Source organism: Pseudonaja textilis, chromosome 12, assembly GCF_049901715.1.
Source record: "Pseudonaja textilis isolate UNSWEBS1 chromosome 12, rPseTex1.2, whole genome shotgun sequence".
NCBI classification, from domain to species: Eukaryota; Metazoa; Chordata; class Lepidosauria; order Squamata; family Elapidae; genus Pseudonaja; species Pseudonaja textilis.
Window position 1 is genome coordinate 2,201,804 of NC_142001.1, and position 14,417 is coordinate 2,216,220.

Sequence of the window (14,417 nt, forward strand, 5' to 3'; positions counted from 1 at the left end):
CAGTATGGGGAGAAAACTATCTAGAGCACATTTAAGGGTGTTTGGAAGCAATGTATGGGTGCGTATTCCAAAAGCAATTAGAAGAAAGGGGCAACCAAAGACTAGAAAGCTCAGGTTTGTGGACTATGAGCCGGGCTCAGAGAGTTATCGCTTTAGTGATGGGAGCACAAGAATAGTGTTTTCAAGGTCTGCAAACATTGCAGAGCAAAATTGGAACAGAATTGATGCAAATTTGTGGAATGATTCAGTTCGTGATGGTGATCCATTTAGTGATGGTAGCTCACTTAGTGGTAGTAACTTACTTAGTGACAGTGTCAGCATTCAGGGAGGAGAAGCTGGACAAGATATGAAGCAAGAGAGTGTTGACACACAGGAGCAGTCAGTGCCACGCAGGTCAGAGCGATGGAACAAGGGGATTCCACCTGACAGGTATTCTGCGAGTGAAGTTAAAGTGTGTAATGTATGGTTTGAGCCAAGGAACTATAAGGAAGCATTAGCATTACCTAAAATTGAACAAGTAAAGTGGAAAGAAGCCATGGACAAGGAAATGAAAGCTGTAGGATGCAAGTGGGTCTTCAAATACAGGTATCTGAAGAATATTAAGGGTAATTGAATTTATGTCTATTCCAGTTATGAAAGGAGGAGTGTCAGAGTATATTCATGAACTGGAATAGAGCATGGTAACAAGGTCAGCCAGTGAATAGGTATAGCAACTAAGTCAGCCAATGAGGACTGTTTGGAAACTGAAACTAGAAGTAGCCTAGGTGTGGCTCTATATTAAGCTCTGCAGCTATGTTAAGCTCTGAGTCTGTCTATTGAAAGAGAAACTAGCTTGCTTGATTACTGAGAACTAGAGCTCTACTCTGAACCTGTAACATGTCTGCTTCTGTTTGAGTTTGCTCCATGTTGGAGAAATCTACACCTGGTATTGTAAAATTTACTTCATGTATTTATAAAGAAGTTAAATGAAGCCTCCACCATCAGTGTTTACTTTTCTGGCACTGAATTTATGCTGCAATACTCTGAACAACCCTACACCATTTCTGACAAACAGCAGTCCAATCTCTTCTCGAAAGTCTCGAGTGATGAAGCTCCCAGTCTTCTAGTCCAACCTCTTGGTCAAGCAGGAGACCTATGCCACCTCAGAAAAGTGGCTGCCCAATTTCTTCTTAAAAGCCTCCAGTAATGAAGCGCCCAAAACCTTTGGAGGCAACCCATTCTACCGCTTGCTTCTGCTCACAGTTGCTGCTTTTGAACCAGGTTTCATCTAATCTGTACTTGTATGATTGGTTTTCCTTGCCTAAGGGTAAACCTTTATTTTTCTCCATGGTGCCATTGCCTAAGTGTAAAAGTTACTTTTCTCTAAAGAAGAATTAGAATAACAGAGTTGGAAGGGATCTTGTAGGTCATCTAGTCCAACCTCCCACCCAAGTGGGTGACCCCACACCGTTTCTGACAAATGGGAGTCCAGTCTCTTCTTGAAAGCCACCAGGGATGAAGCTCCCACAACTTCTGAAGGCAACTTCTGTTCCATCGGTTGATTGTTCTCCCTATTTCCAGGTTGAATCTCTCCTTGGTCAGCTTCCATCCATTGTTCCTTGCCTGGCCTTCAGGTGCTTTGGAAAATAGCCTCCTCTTCATGGTAGCCCCTCAAATATTGGAAGATGCTATCCTGTCTCCCCTGGTCCTTCTCCTCAGTAGACTAGCCAATTAAGCAACATATAGATCTAAAGCCAGAAATATTCTTGTTAGGAATACTATCAGAAAGCTACAACAAAGGAACTGCATATTTAGTACTTCATGTGTTGAAAGCAGCAAGAATTGTATTTGCACAACATTGGAAAAATGAGGACACCCCCCCCCCAAATGAAAATATAATTTGGAAAATATTAGACTGTGCAGAGATGGATAGATTGACATTAAAAATAAAAGATAAAACAGGTACAGAATATTACTCAACATGGGATATGTTTTACTAGTGGTTAGATAAGAGGTAGAAATTAGAAGGATTATTGCTATGTATAAGTAAAAGATGAGCTAGTATGATTATGATCATAAATAAGTTAACATTATTATTATAATTACAATTTTCACTACTACTATTATCAGAACATTTGTCATTTTTCTGTAAAATGAAATGCACCCAGACACTACACTGTTTTCAAAGTATCTATGCATAATTAAACTATATAAAAAATAGTAGTGGACAACCATTTAAATATGAGCCGGCCGTATGCTCCAACTGCCAAAAAAAGCCAACACAGTTCTAGGCTGCATAAAAAGAGGGAGAGAATCAAGACCACGTGAGCTGTTCAGACCACTTTGTAATGATTTGTAATGATTTGGTAAGGCCACACTTGGAATCCTGCATCCAGTTTTGGTCGCCACGATGTAACCAAGAGGTTGAAACTCTAGAAGGAGCGCAAGCAAAAGCAGCAAAGGTTGGGGGACTGGAGGCTAAAACATATAAAGAACAGTTGCTGGAATTGGGCATGTCTAGTCTGATGAAAAGAAGGACTAGGGGAGACATGAGAGCAGCCTTCCAATATCTCAGAGGCTGCCACAAAGAAGAGCGAGTCAACCTATTCTCCAAAGCCCCAGAAGGCAGGACAAGAAGCCATGGGTGGAAACCAATCAAGGAGAGAAGCAACCTAGAACTAAGGAGGAATTTGCTGACAGAACAATTAATCAGTGAAACTCCTTGCCTCCAGAAGTTATGAATGCTCCAACACTTGAAGTTTTAAAGAAGAGATTGGATAACTATTTGTCTGAAATGGTATAGGGTTTCCTGCTTAAGCAGGGGGTTGGACTAGAAGACCTCCAAGGTACCTTCCCTCTCTGCTATTCTATTCTGTTCTATTCTATGCTATTCTATTCTGTTCTGTTCTGTTCCGTTCCCTTCCCTTCCCTTCCCTTCCGTTCTCTTCCCTTCCCTTCCCTTCTTTTATCCATCCTTCTGAGGTGGGTAAAATGAGGACCCAGATTGTTGGGGGCAATATGCTGACTCTGTAAACTGCTTAGAGAGGGCTGTAAAGCACTGTGAAGCGGTATATAAGTCTAAGGGCTATTGCTATTGCTATTGCTATGCTGTGCTATCCTGTCCTGTACGATCCTATCCTATCCAAATTTTGCATGGTGAGCATCTGTTCTTGTCTCTCTCTTCATGTATACTGATTGAACGGGACATAACTCTAAAGACTGGGGACAGTAATTATATGTGAGTTTGATCTTGAGAAATGGGGCAAAGAGATGCTGCCAGGGAATGGTCAGATAAGAGACAGCATAGCCCACAGCTGCATAGCGGGTGGAGGTAGAGACTCAAAAGGGATCTCCCTAACTCAAGTGTCTGGAGATTTGTACAAGTAGCCCTTGACTTTCGGCCACAATTGAACCCAAAATTTCTGTCGCTAATTATGATGGCTCAGTGGTTAAAGAGACTGAGAGTGTCAGCTGGAAAGCTGACAACCCAGTTTTGAGATCCAAACAGTGCATGACAGGCTGAGCTCCCATTACTTGCCTCAGCTTCTTACCCACCCAGCAATTTGAAAGCATGCAAATGTGAATAGACAAATGGGTACCACTTTGGTGGGAAGGTAACAGTATTCCTTGCGCCTCAGCATATAGCCATGCTGGTCACATGACCATGGAAGTGTCTTCAGACAACATTGGCTCCCTCGGCCCATGAATACAACCGGACAAGGGGAAAACTTTGCATAGAAAGAAAGCAAGGGAAAGGGTCTGGCTAAGGAGAGATCCATCAACCTTTCAGTTTGGTAAAGAAATTGTGCGCTAAACATACAGAAGAGGACTGAGTGGATTAAAACCAAAGACCTGCTCAGAGAACAGAAGAGGTTTCGAACCAGGCATTCATCGGTGGACCACATCCTGGAGTTACATCATTTGATTGAGAAACACATCCACGAATTGGAGTCTCCATTCTAGGTAGCTGTTTTTGACTTTACAATGGCATTAAAGATTCCATATCCCAGATGAGAGGATATGAAGGGAACTGCAAAAAGTTAATATTGATAGGAAATGACTCCGTCTGATCCAGAGCTGAATTCAACCGCACCTCAAAGTGAGATGTAATGTTCAAGAAAAGCTTTCTAACCCCAAATAGAGAGGGGGGGGGGTTCTAATGGCCCCCAGTACAACAGGGATGCATTTGACCCCCAAACTTTCACATGCTATGTTTCTTTTTTTAGAGGCATTCTGGTCCCCAAATTTTCACATGCTATCGATTGCAAGTCTCAGAGTGCCCAGGTTGCTTCACGCCAGGGGTGTCAAACTTGATTTCACTGAGAGCTGCATCAGGTTTGTGTTTGACCTTGGGAGGTCGGGGTGGGCGTGGCCATTATGATGTCACTTGTGTTGAGGTGCACCTGTGGTGGCCTGAGCACCCTGCCCGTGAAAACGGGCTCCTAAGCTCCATTTTCAGCTGGGATGGCCTCCTGCAACCTTCTGCCGGTGAAAACGGAGCTCGGGGGGCACGTATGCTGCCCTCGTGAGCTCTGTTTTCTCTGGCAGAGGCACCACGGGCTGGTCCTTTATTATTTCCAGGATGGACTCATGGGTCACCCAGGCCTTTAGTTTGACACCCATGCTTTACACAGGTGACACTGCAGTGATCTCTTGCGGCCCCCTTGGAAAAAGGTACTATTGCTTTAACCCAGGGGTCTCCAAACATAGCTACTTTAAGAATTGTGGATGTCAATTCCCAGAATTCCCCAGAAAGCATGACTGGCTGGGGAATTCTGGCAGTTAAAGTCCACAGGTCTTAAAGTCACCATGCTTGGAGATCCCTGCTCTAACCTGATTGGCATTTCCACCTCCCCCTGCATTTTCAGCAATGGGAACCATCTGTTTCTCTGCTGGCTTTTAGACAGGGATGCCTCGTGATAAATGGGGACTTTGCCATTCAGAGACGTGAAACATTTCCCTGTGAAAATTTACCAAATCATGAAGCATTGCTGAGCAAAATATGAATTGGAGATGTTTATTAACTTTTTGTGTCGTTAGGAAAAAAAAACTCTGAAAAATAGTTAATGTTTATCAAAAATTAATGAATGAGCAATTTCCAGAGAACTGAAAATTCTTCCCTCTCAGGTCTGACTCATCCCTTTGCCTCTTCCACACATTTACATCATGCTTCTATGTTTCTTTCTCTCTCTCCCTCTGGAGCAGCAGGCAGAAGAGCTCAGGGACTTTAGGATAAAAATGGGAAAAAAAGCTAGTCAGGATTAGGGATGTGCATCAGAGAACTCATGTTGGAATCACAGTTATCTGTCCTCTGTGGATTTTGGGTTTTAAATTTAACTTTTTAGGAAAAAATGATCAGTAAAATATTTGCTAAATTCCAAGGAGATGATCAGTCTTCCTACCCTATATTTTGTATTGTGCCTTCATCAAAGCTTAAAATTCTTCCATTGATCTTTGGCAGAATAACAGAGTTGCAAGGGACCTTGGAGGTCTTTTGTCCAAACCCTTGGTCAAGGAGGAGTCCCTATACCACACAGACAAGTGGTGGTCAAGTGTCTTCTGAAAAGGCTCTAGTGATGAAGCACCCACAACTTCTGAAGGCATGCTGTAAGACTGGTTAACTGTTCTCACGATCGGGGAATTCCTCCTTAGTTCTAGGTTGCTTCTCTCCTTGATTAGTTTCCATCCATTGTTTCTTGTCCTGACTTCAGGGGCTTTGGAAAATAGGTTGAACCTCCCCGCCACTTCTTCTTTGTGGTAACCCTTCCAATATTGGAACCCTGCTATCATGTCATCTCTTGTCCTTCTTTTCACAAACCCAATTCTAGCTTGGTAACCTAACCACTATGCCAAATTGGCTGTGACTGAGCAGAGAGAAACATTGCTACTGGAGCAGCATTGATGAGAAGACCACCCCCCCCATACCTTTGCCCCCTTTAAGAGAACATCTTCCTTTCACACGCCCTTTGCTTTCGCTTTCAGAGACTGGCATGACCATTCATGGATGGAGAGTCTCCATAGACAATCAAGATCAAGTGCAGAAACAGCTTGCGTGTATTTGGATTATTTGGTGATCTTTGGATTTTTGGTTATTATATTTGAATGACTAAAATCAATCGGGTGGTTGTTTAAAAATTTATACAATGGCACCACTTCTGGATGAATTGAAAATGGAACTTAAAAAGTACAAAGAAGATGCACAAGAAGGGAAGGGTTCTTTTGGCTTCGTTTTTCAATTCTTAGAAATGGAGATTTGGAACTATGAGAAACAACAAGAAACAACTGCAAAACAAGAAGACTGGGACAAAGAAGAAGCCATCTTTCATGAACAAGCAATTCTATGTGGGGAGGAAAAAGGAAAAGGGGGGGAAAGAGAATGGAGAATTTAAGACTTAAAAAAACAACCAAAGAAAAGAAAAATAATTCAAAAAATGAGTATAATACTGGAAAGCAACAGAAAAGGGGAATACAGAAGAGAGAAATAGAGGTAGAGAGACAAGGGGGTAAAAAAGGGGAGAGAGAAGAAGAGAGGGAAGAAGGAAAGGAAAAGAAGTTACAAAGGACCGGGGCAAGATATAGAGAAACAGGACCTATTTAGAGATAATGGGTGAAAATCTAACTGAAAAAGGGATTCTGTAAAGGTACATAAGATTGCATTGTTATATTAGTAATAGAAATACCTTTAGAAAATTGGAAACAACGTATGATTAAAATGAGGGATAAAATAGTGTAATTTAGTGAAATGTTTGTGAATAAAATAAGTGAAATAAAATAAATGAGAAAATTGAATTAGGAAGGAACGGGAACATTTAATTAGTTAATGTTTTATAAAATATAAGTGAAGGGGGGGGGATTAACTATGGAAAGCTTATAATTGTTCCCATAGAAATATGATATTTAATTGAAAAGCAATGTTAGATGTTAAGACCTTAATGAATATTAATATTAATGATAGAATTGAATTGGAATGGAATGTTGTTTTAATTATATACATTTATATATTTTTCTTTTTTTTAAGAATACAGTGTGTATTTTAAGAATGTACCAAGCAGAATCCAAATGAAAGTTATGTATTATATTGAACATTACAACTTTAGGGAAAAGATATAAAGGCGTCATACTCCAATCAGTAACTACAGGATAAATTTTGTTTAATGAGAAAAGATAATAGATAATTGAAACAGGACAGACAAAAAATATAAATACAATGATTTGAATTGAGAGGAAATAAATACAATAAAATCGAGGAAATTAAAAGAGGGGAGAAGCTATGCAGAAAATGTAAAATAGTAATAAGATATGGAATAGAATATAAAAATGAGCATGAACCTGAATTTGTGTCTGTACGAAGAAATGTAACCCGGGATTATGCTGCTTTCAAAAAAGATGTTTTATTTGTATTTTTTTTCTCTTTGTGAAAACTCAAATAAAATTTACAAAAAAAAAAAAGATCAAGTGCAGGTCAAACCCTTGATTTCCTTCTACTAGCAAAATTGTGCTTGTACCTTTTTTGGATTTCTCTGCTCATCACTCCGAAACTTCTTCAAAATTTGGGGGGGGGGGTGCGGGTGTGTGTGTGGGGGGGAAGCCATTGCTAGTGGCAGTGTTAAACACCAACTTTCCAGGTAGAAATTTTTGACAAGGTTACGGTTCCATATCGAAGAAGAAACCGTTGTTTAGGAGAGTAAGACCAGAAAATCCTGCTGATGATGTTACCTAGTTTGGTAAAGTAAAGTTTAGAAACTAAACTGAAACGCTTGGAGACCAAACTCTAAACTGCCAAAGTCTAAAATCTGAGCTACAAGCATTTTCTACTATTTCAAAAAAAAACCAATGTCTCCATCTCGGGAAACCGGCTAACAAGCTGTTTTTTGTTTTTTTTCCCCTTCCTTTCTTTTTCTTGTGAAACCCCAGCCCGGGAGTCTATGTCATCCGTTTTCCAGGAAAGAGGTAAGCCTTCCCTCAACCCTTTTGTAGTCACGTAAAAGGAATCACAGAGCAAACATTTCAGGTCAGCACTAGAACGTAAAGTAGAAGCACTGAACAATTTCAAACTTTTCTGAGAAGGGAAAGAAAAATTATATGAATTAATCTTTGCCATAAAGCACAGGTGTTGGAATAAACAGGTCGGGACTTGCGAGCAAATGTTGCAATATTCATATTTATTAACCTCCATTTATTAAACTTCGATTATTAATTCTCTTATCATCCTTCATCTTTACTGCCCTGGAGGGAACGGCTCTTGTTCACATTGTCAGCCAGCCAGCTGTCCTTCCTTCCAGGGGTCAAACTAAACAAGTATCAATGATTATAAATCCCACCTGATTTATTGGCTCCTTTCCAGGACAGGTTTCTGCTCCCAAAGTTTTTCACTGCCTTAGACTTTTAATTTTGAAAATGCAGAAGAGATGCTTGGATTTTAAATGCTTGACTGAGCTTATTTTTTAAAAGGTATGCAGAATGTGTTTGAGATGCACAACGAACGTGCCTTATGGATTCATAGGCATTTAAAGTGGGCTTTTTCTTTACTGGACAGGCAGTCCTTGATTAACAGCCATTCATTTAGTGACTGGCATATATATTTATGATGATTTCAATCTCCCGGGGTCCTCTGATCCCCCTTTGCAGCCTTCTGACAAGCAAAGTCAATGGGGAAGCCAGATTCACTTAACAACCATGTTACTAACTTAACAATTGCAATGATTCATTTAACAACTGCGGCAAAAAGGTTGTAAAATGGGACAGAACTCAGTTAACAACTGTTTCACTTAGCAACAGAATTGGCTCTGAGCTTTTTTCTATTCTATTCTATTCTATTCTATTCTATTCTATTCTATTCTATTCTATTCTATTCTATTCCTGATTATTTCTAATAATCTAAGTCAAGGGGTCCCAAAACAGTTCAGCTTATCAACATCTTCACGAAGTTTCAGATTGTTCATAGACACCCTCCAAGCATTTATTATATGAAAACAATTTAATAAATACTACTTTAACTAATAGCATTATGAATAATAATAGTAGCAAAAACAATAAGATCAACATCTTGGACAGTTCCCAAAGGACCACTTTGGGGGACCTTGCTGTGTGTTGGCTATATTTCAATTACTTTTAATTAATATTGTATAACCATTATGTCAAAACAGCATCATGCATCAAGATGAACAGTGATAAAAATAAAAAGGGGAAAAAATAATTATTTTACTCTAAAAACAAGAGGTCTCTTTCATATTCCTTTGCTAAAGGAAGACAGAAAGAACAACCTCAAACACAGAATAAATTCTTAAACAGGTTTATATAGAATGAGATAATTTTTTAGAGTACAAATCACAATGTGTTCCAAGTCATTGCAAGAAGTGAAGTATAGGTAGTCCTCAACTTACAACCACAACTGAGTCCCCAAATTCTGTGCCGCCATCTTGAAAAACACACACACCACAATTAGGTTTAATATGATAGACTTGCGGGGCCAGCGAATGTGCAACATGTTCATACCAGTGTAATATCATGTTACATACGTATAGGTATATGGGAAAGTGTGTTAGTTATTACTTATTCGGGTTTAGGGATTCTATTTCTTTCATTTATTGAGTTATTGAGATATATGTTGTGTTTTGGGGGAGCTGAAATAAGGGAGGCTCATTTCAATTTCACTGTACACATGTTGTGTATTGACAATAAACATTTGATTTGATTTGATTTAGAGTAAAGTAGAGTAGAGTAGAGTAGAGTAGAATAGAATAGAATAGAATAGAATAGAATAGAATAGAATAGAATAGAGTAAGAGTAGAATAGAGTAGAGTAGAGTAAGAGTAGAGTAGAGTAGGGTAGAGAAGAGAAGAGTAGAGTAGAATTTTTTATTGGCCAACTGTGATTGGATACACAAGGAATTTGTCTTGGGTGCAGAAGCTCTCAGTGCATATACAAGCAACAAGTGATAAATCATTATCATAATCATAAAATACAATCATCATAAATTATAAGATACAAACAGAAGGTGATAGTCATACGATCATACTGATAATCATACTTTATTTATACTAAATAAAAGTAATCAACATAAATCATAAGACAAACAACAAAGTGTTAGTCATATGATATTAGACAATTCTTAAACAGTTTTGAAAATTTGACCCTTCTCCAACCTTCCATTTTACCTCTATCTTGTCCTGTAATTCCTATCTTCCCATGCTTGCTGATGGGGAAATCTAAGCCATCAGGCAAGGCAACATAGTCATTTTAAAAATTACTATTCTTCATCCACGGGAAGTTTTTCTTCTAATGATTTCTTCGACTCTCTACTCTCCTTATAACCTTCAAGTAATTTTAAGTCTACATTAATATATTCATGATGCAAATTTGATGCTGGAGCAAAAAGGAGGAAAATATATTTTAGCTTCAGTTGCAAAACCAACAAACTACAATTCACTTCCTGCAAGTGTGAATGGTGCAAATATGATATTATAAATGCAAGAGGTTTCGTGGAGTTGAGGAGATGTATGCAGGTCATATAAACAAATCAGAAAGAGAGAAAATAATGGAATGAGATCACAGACCCCAAATATTCATAAAAGAAGCTCAGCCAGTGCTGATTTGCTGATTTGCACACCAGTTTGGAAATAATCCATATTGACTCTTCTCTGAGTAAACAAATACAATCGTAGTGTTTATTTCATTAAAGTTAAGTAACAGCCCTTTTTATATCAGCTTTGACATTTATTTTTCCTCCTTGGTTTGCATTTTAAATTTTTTAAAATGTTTCTAATTTAAAGATGAAAGATTGCTTTGTTACAAAAAATAAAGATACCATATAAATAAATGTGTGGTTAAAATAAAATATGATGTCAGCTTTGACAGGTTTTGAATCTCCAGCAAGCAACTTATTATTAAGTGCATTATCAACAATAATTTAATAGTTAGAAGTTGATTAATATAAATATACTTCATAATCATCCTGATTGGGGATTGAGTATGATAATTAATTCATTGTTAATCATTATAATTAAAGAGTGCCTAACCCAGTGGCATATTTTCCCTCTTCCAGATTTGCTGTGACTCTCTTTAATCTAATTTAATTAATTAATTAGCCTAATTTAATTTAATTAATTTATTGTAAGCCCCTACAATGCAGTTATTGTAAAGTGAGGTAGAATTTACAGTGAAACCCACTTGTAAAGCCACCCCAAAATTAGCTCCTTCTTTTTGGGCTTCCAGTTAGCACATAAGATCAAATCAGGGGTGGGATTCAAATTTTTAACAACCGGTTCTGTGGGCATGGCTTAGTTGGTGGGTGTGGCTTGGTGGTCATGTGACTGGTGGACATGGCTTGGTGGCCATGTTATTGGCTGGGGATGGCCAACTCAATATCACTCACATCGAGGCACGCATCTCATCGCCTGGCCTCTCATGACTGTGGGGATGCTGCAACAGTCGTAAGTGTGAAAAATAGTCATGTCACTTTTTTCAGTGCCATTGTAACTTTGAATGGTCACTCCATTCAAAGGGGAAAAAAAACTCCAGAGACGTTCCTGAGAGAGGAAGTCTAGTCCCGCCAAGAATGTAATAAGGGTTAACGGAGAGGCAGTTTCTGTGAGCAACACCAGAATGTTTCCTTCCTGCCTTCCTTACAGGATTAGGCCAGTAATTTCTTCTAACAACCGGTTCTCCGAACTGCTTAGAAGGTTAACAACCAGTTCTAGCAAATAGGTGCAAACTGGTAGAATCCCACCCCTGGATCAAATCATATATTTTTCATCCATTTCTCTACAGGCAATCCTTGACTTACAACCATTCACTTATTAACTGTTTAAAGTTACAATGATACTGAAAAAAGTGACTTATGGCCTGTCCTTGCACACGTAACCGTCACAATGTGCCCGTGGTCATGTGAACAGAATTGGGTGGGGCATCCTGAATGTTGATGCTTTGTATGTACCACATGTGTATTATATTGCTTTATTTTTTTTAAATCTATTTTATCCTGGAATTAGATTATTTTATTGATAGGACAGGTAGACTAATCAATTAATAATCTGTCCATCTCTCTTTTTCTCTGTTTCTCTTTCTCTCTTGCTCTCTGTCTCTCTCTCTATGTGTCTGTCTTTATTTCTCTTTCTCACTTTATCTATTTCTCTTGGTCTCTGTCTCTCTCTCTGTGTGTCTGTCTATCTATCTGTCTCTCTCTCTGTGTGTGTGTGTTTGTCTTCATCTCTCTTTATCCCTCTTGCTCTGTCTCTCTACTTCTGTCTTTCTCTCTCTCTGTTTATCTTTCTCTCTTTCTCTTTATCTGTTTCTCTAACTTGCTATTTCTGCTTCTCTTTGCTCTCTCTCTCTCTCTCTCCCTCTCTCTTTCTCTCCCTCTCCTCCTACCTATCTAGTTACCTACCTACCTACCTATGAGCAGTGGTGGGATTCAAATAATTTCACCACCGGTTCTCTGCCCTAATCATTTCTTCCAACAACCACTTCACTAGTGGTTCACTTCACCACTTCACTTCACTGCTCAGCAATTTAACAACTGGTTCTCCTGAAGTGGTGCGAACTGGCTGAATCCCACCACTGCCTAGGAGGAAGCCTTGACAGCAGCTGTAGGAGTCCTGACTCAGCTCTGGAAGACCAAGCACCACGTCCAAGATAAAGACTTTGGTCTTCTTCAGTCAATTTCTCTCAGCCAATTTGCATTGGAACTTTCATTGGAACTTTGCACTTTCTCATTTTGCTGGGATGGGCAGAGGGGCTTCTGGTGGTACTGAGTGTCCTTTCCAGATTTATTGTAGCCATGGTTAAGGCCAGCATTCCCACAAGATTTGTCCTTAAGAAAATATCAGCAAATCACACCGAGCCTCTTTTGCAATAAGATTGGCTCCTCCTCGTTCTGGTTTCAGTGTCGTCCTTCCCCAGTTGTCTCTACCAATGAATTTCAGACACTACCATCGTCAAACACCGTATCATTCATTTCATGTTTGTTTCCTTGTTCATCAAAGTTGCATTGTTTCATTGTGTTCACACCTACCCTTCAAACTCCCAGCAAGGAAATCCACTGTTCTAAAAGAATGGCACACCAGGACGGGAAATCTTGATTAATAGCTGTGATAACAACGCCCCTTTGCATAATACAGTATAAAAGCACAACTTTGAAGAGAAGCCACCGCCATGCCTGTGGTGATGCCAAACACGCAGGCAGGAATTACTCAGGCATGCCAATCCAGTGAAGGGTATTGCTCAAGTTCTCCTCTTGAGTTTTATCCCTGTGTTTGCCAATTTCAATTTCTTCCTCCTGAATTGAAAGAAGCAGATTACACGTCCGCTCTTGTGGGGCCTTTGCTGCTCTCTGTCTTGGGCTGTCAGAAACCCCACACCTTTCCAGCACTGATAATGTTACCAGTTGGGTAATGAAATGTCTGCAAGAAAAAAAAACCTGCAGTTCTTCTTCTCCCTCCACTCTGGAAACCCCCCACCCTTCTAGCATTCCTGATATCATCTAATTTGTTAATGAAACATCTGCAAGAAAAACAACCAAGCTCAGAGAGCACCAAGCCCCCCCACCCACCCCAGTCCTTTTCTCTTTCTCCTCTGCTTCTCCTCCTCTCCAAAAACCCCACACCCTGAGAGAGGTTCAACCCTGAATTGCAAATATTCTCTTCTATTGGTACACTGACCAATGCTCCATTTAACAATAGGTAGCAATATATTTGATCATGTGCAGTTTGGTCCCAGTTTTTCGTGCTCATCCATGGGACAAAATACTCTCAAATCACTATATTGGAAGGTTTCTGCATACGGTTGAGTCAGCTTCAGGCCATTTCCAGGCTGTAGTCTGCCTGCTTCTAAGCCCACAAAGTTACTTCTGGACCAGTGATGGGATTCATTTTTTTTTAACTACTGGTTCTGTGGGCGTGGCTTAGTGGGCATGGCGGTAAAATACTGTAGAAATACTGTAAAATCTCCATTCCCTCCCCACTCCTGGAGGAAGCTTCCTGCAACCCCCCCCTTCCCTCTCCTCCTCACTGACCTGTTTTCCAGCTCCGTTCTCCTGTGCAGGGCAACCAAAGAAGACCCAGCCGATCAGCTGGGACTCAAGAGGCAGAGAATAGATGGGTTGGCGGGGCCAGTCAGAGGTGGGATTGGCCGGTTCTCCAAACTACTCAAAATTTCCGCTACCGGTTCTCCAGAGCTGGTCAAAACCTGCTGAATACCACTTCCGGAAAAGAATGGACAGAAGATATAAGTATATTGATTTAAAGTAAGCTGAAATATATAAAATAGAATTAAGAAGATTGAAAAGCGGGGAGGAGTTATATAGAAGATATAGAATGGCAAATAAGATAGGTAATGGTATATAAGAAGAGCATGAATTTAACTGAAGTCCATACGAAGAGAGGTAATCTGGGGCCAAGCTACTTTCTAAAAGAAGTTTTATGTTTTTGTGTTTTGTGTGT

The 14,417-nt window shown here is 39.7% G+C and overlaps 1 long non-coding RNA gene across 1 annotated transcript; it reads right to left on the minus strand.

Annotated features, from left to right (window-relative positions):
- Nucleotides 1-9,213: 9,213 nt before the first annotated feature.
- Nucleotides 9,214-14,167, minus strand: LOC148124752 (uncharacterized). Its single transcript, XR_015745023.1, has 3 exons — nucleotides 13,991-14,167; nucleotides 12,992-13,255; nucleotides 9,214-10,344 (listed from the first exon to the last, which is right to left on the minus strand). It is a non-coding gene; the product is annotated as an uncharacterized LOC148124752 (long non-coding RNA).
- Between the last annotated feature and the right edge of the window lie 250 nt (nucleotides 14,168-14,417).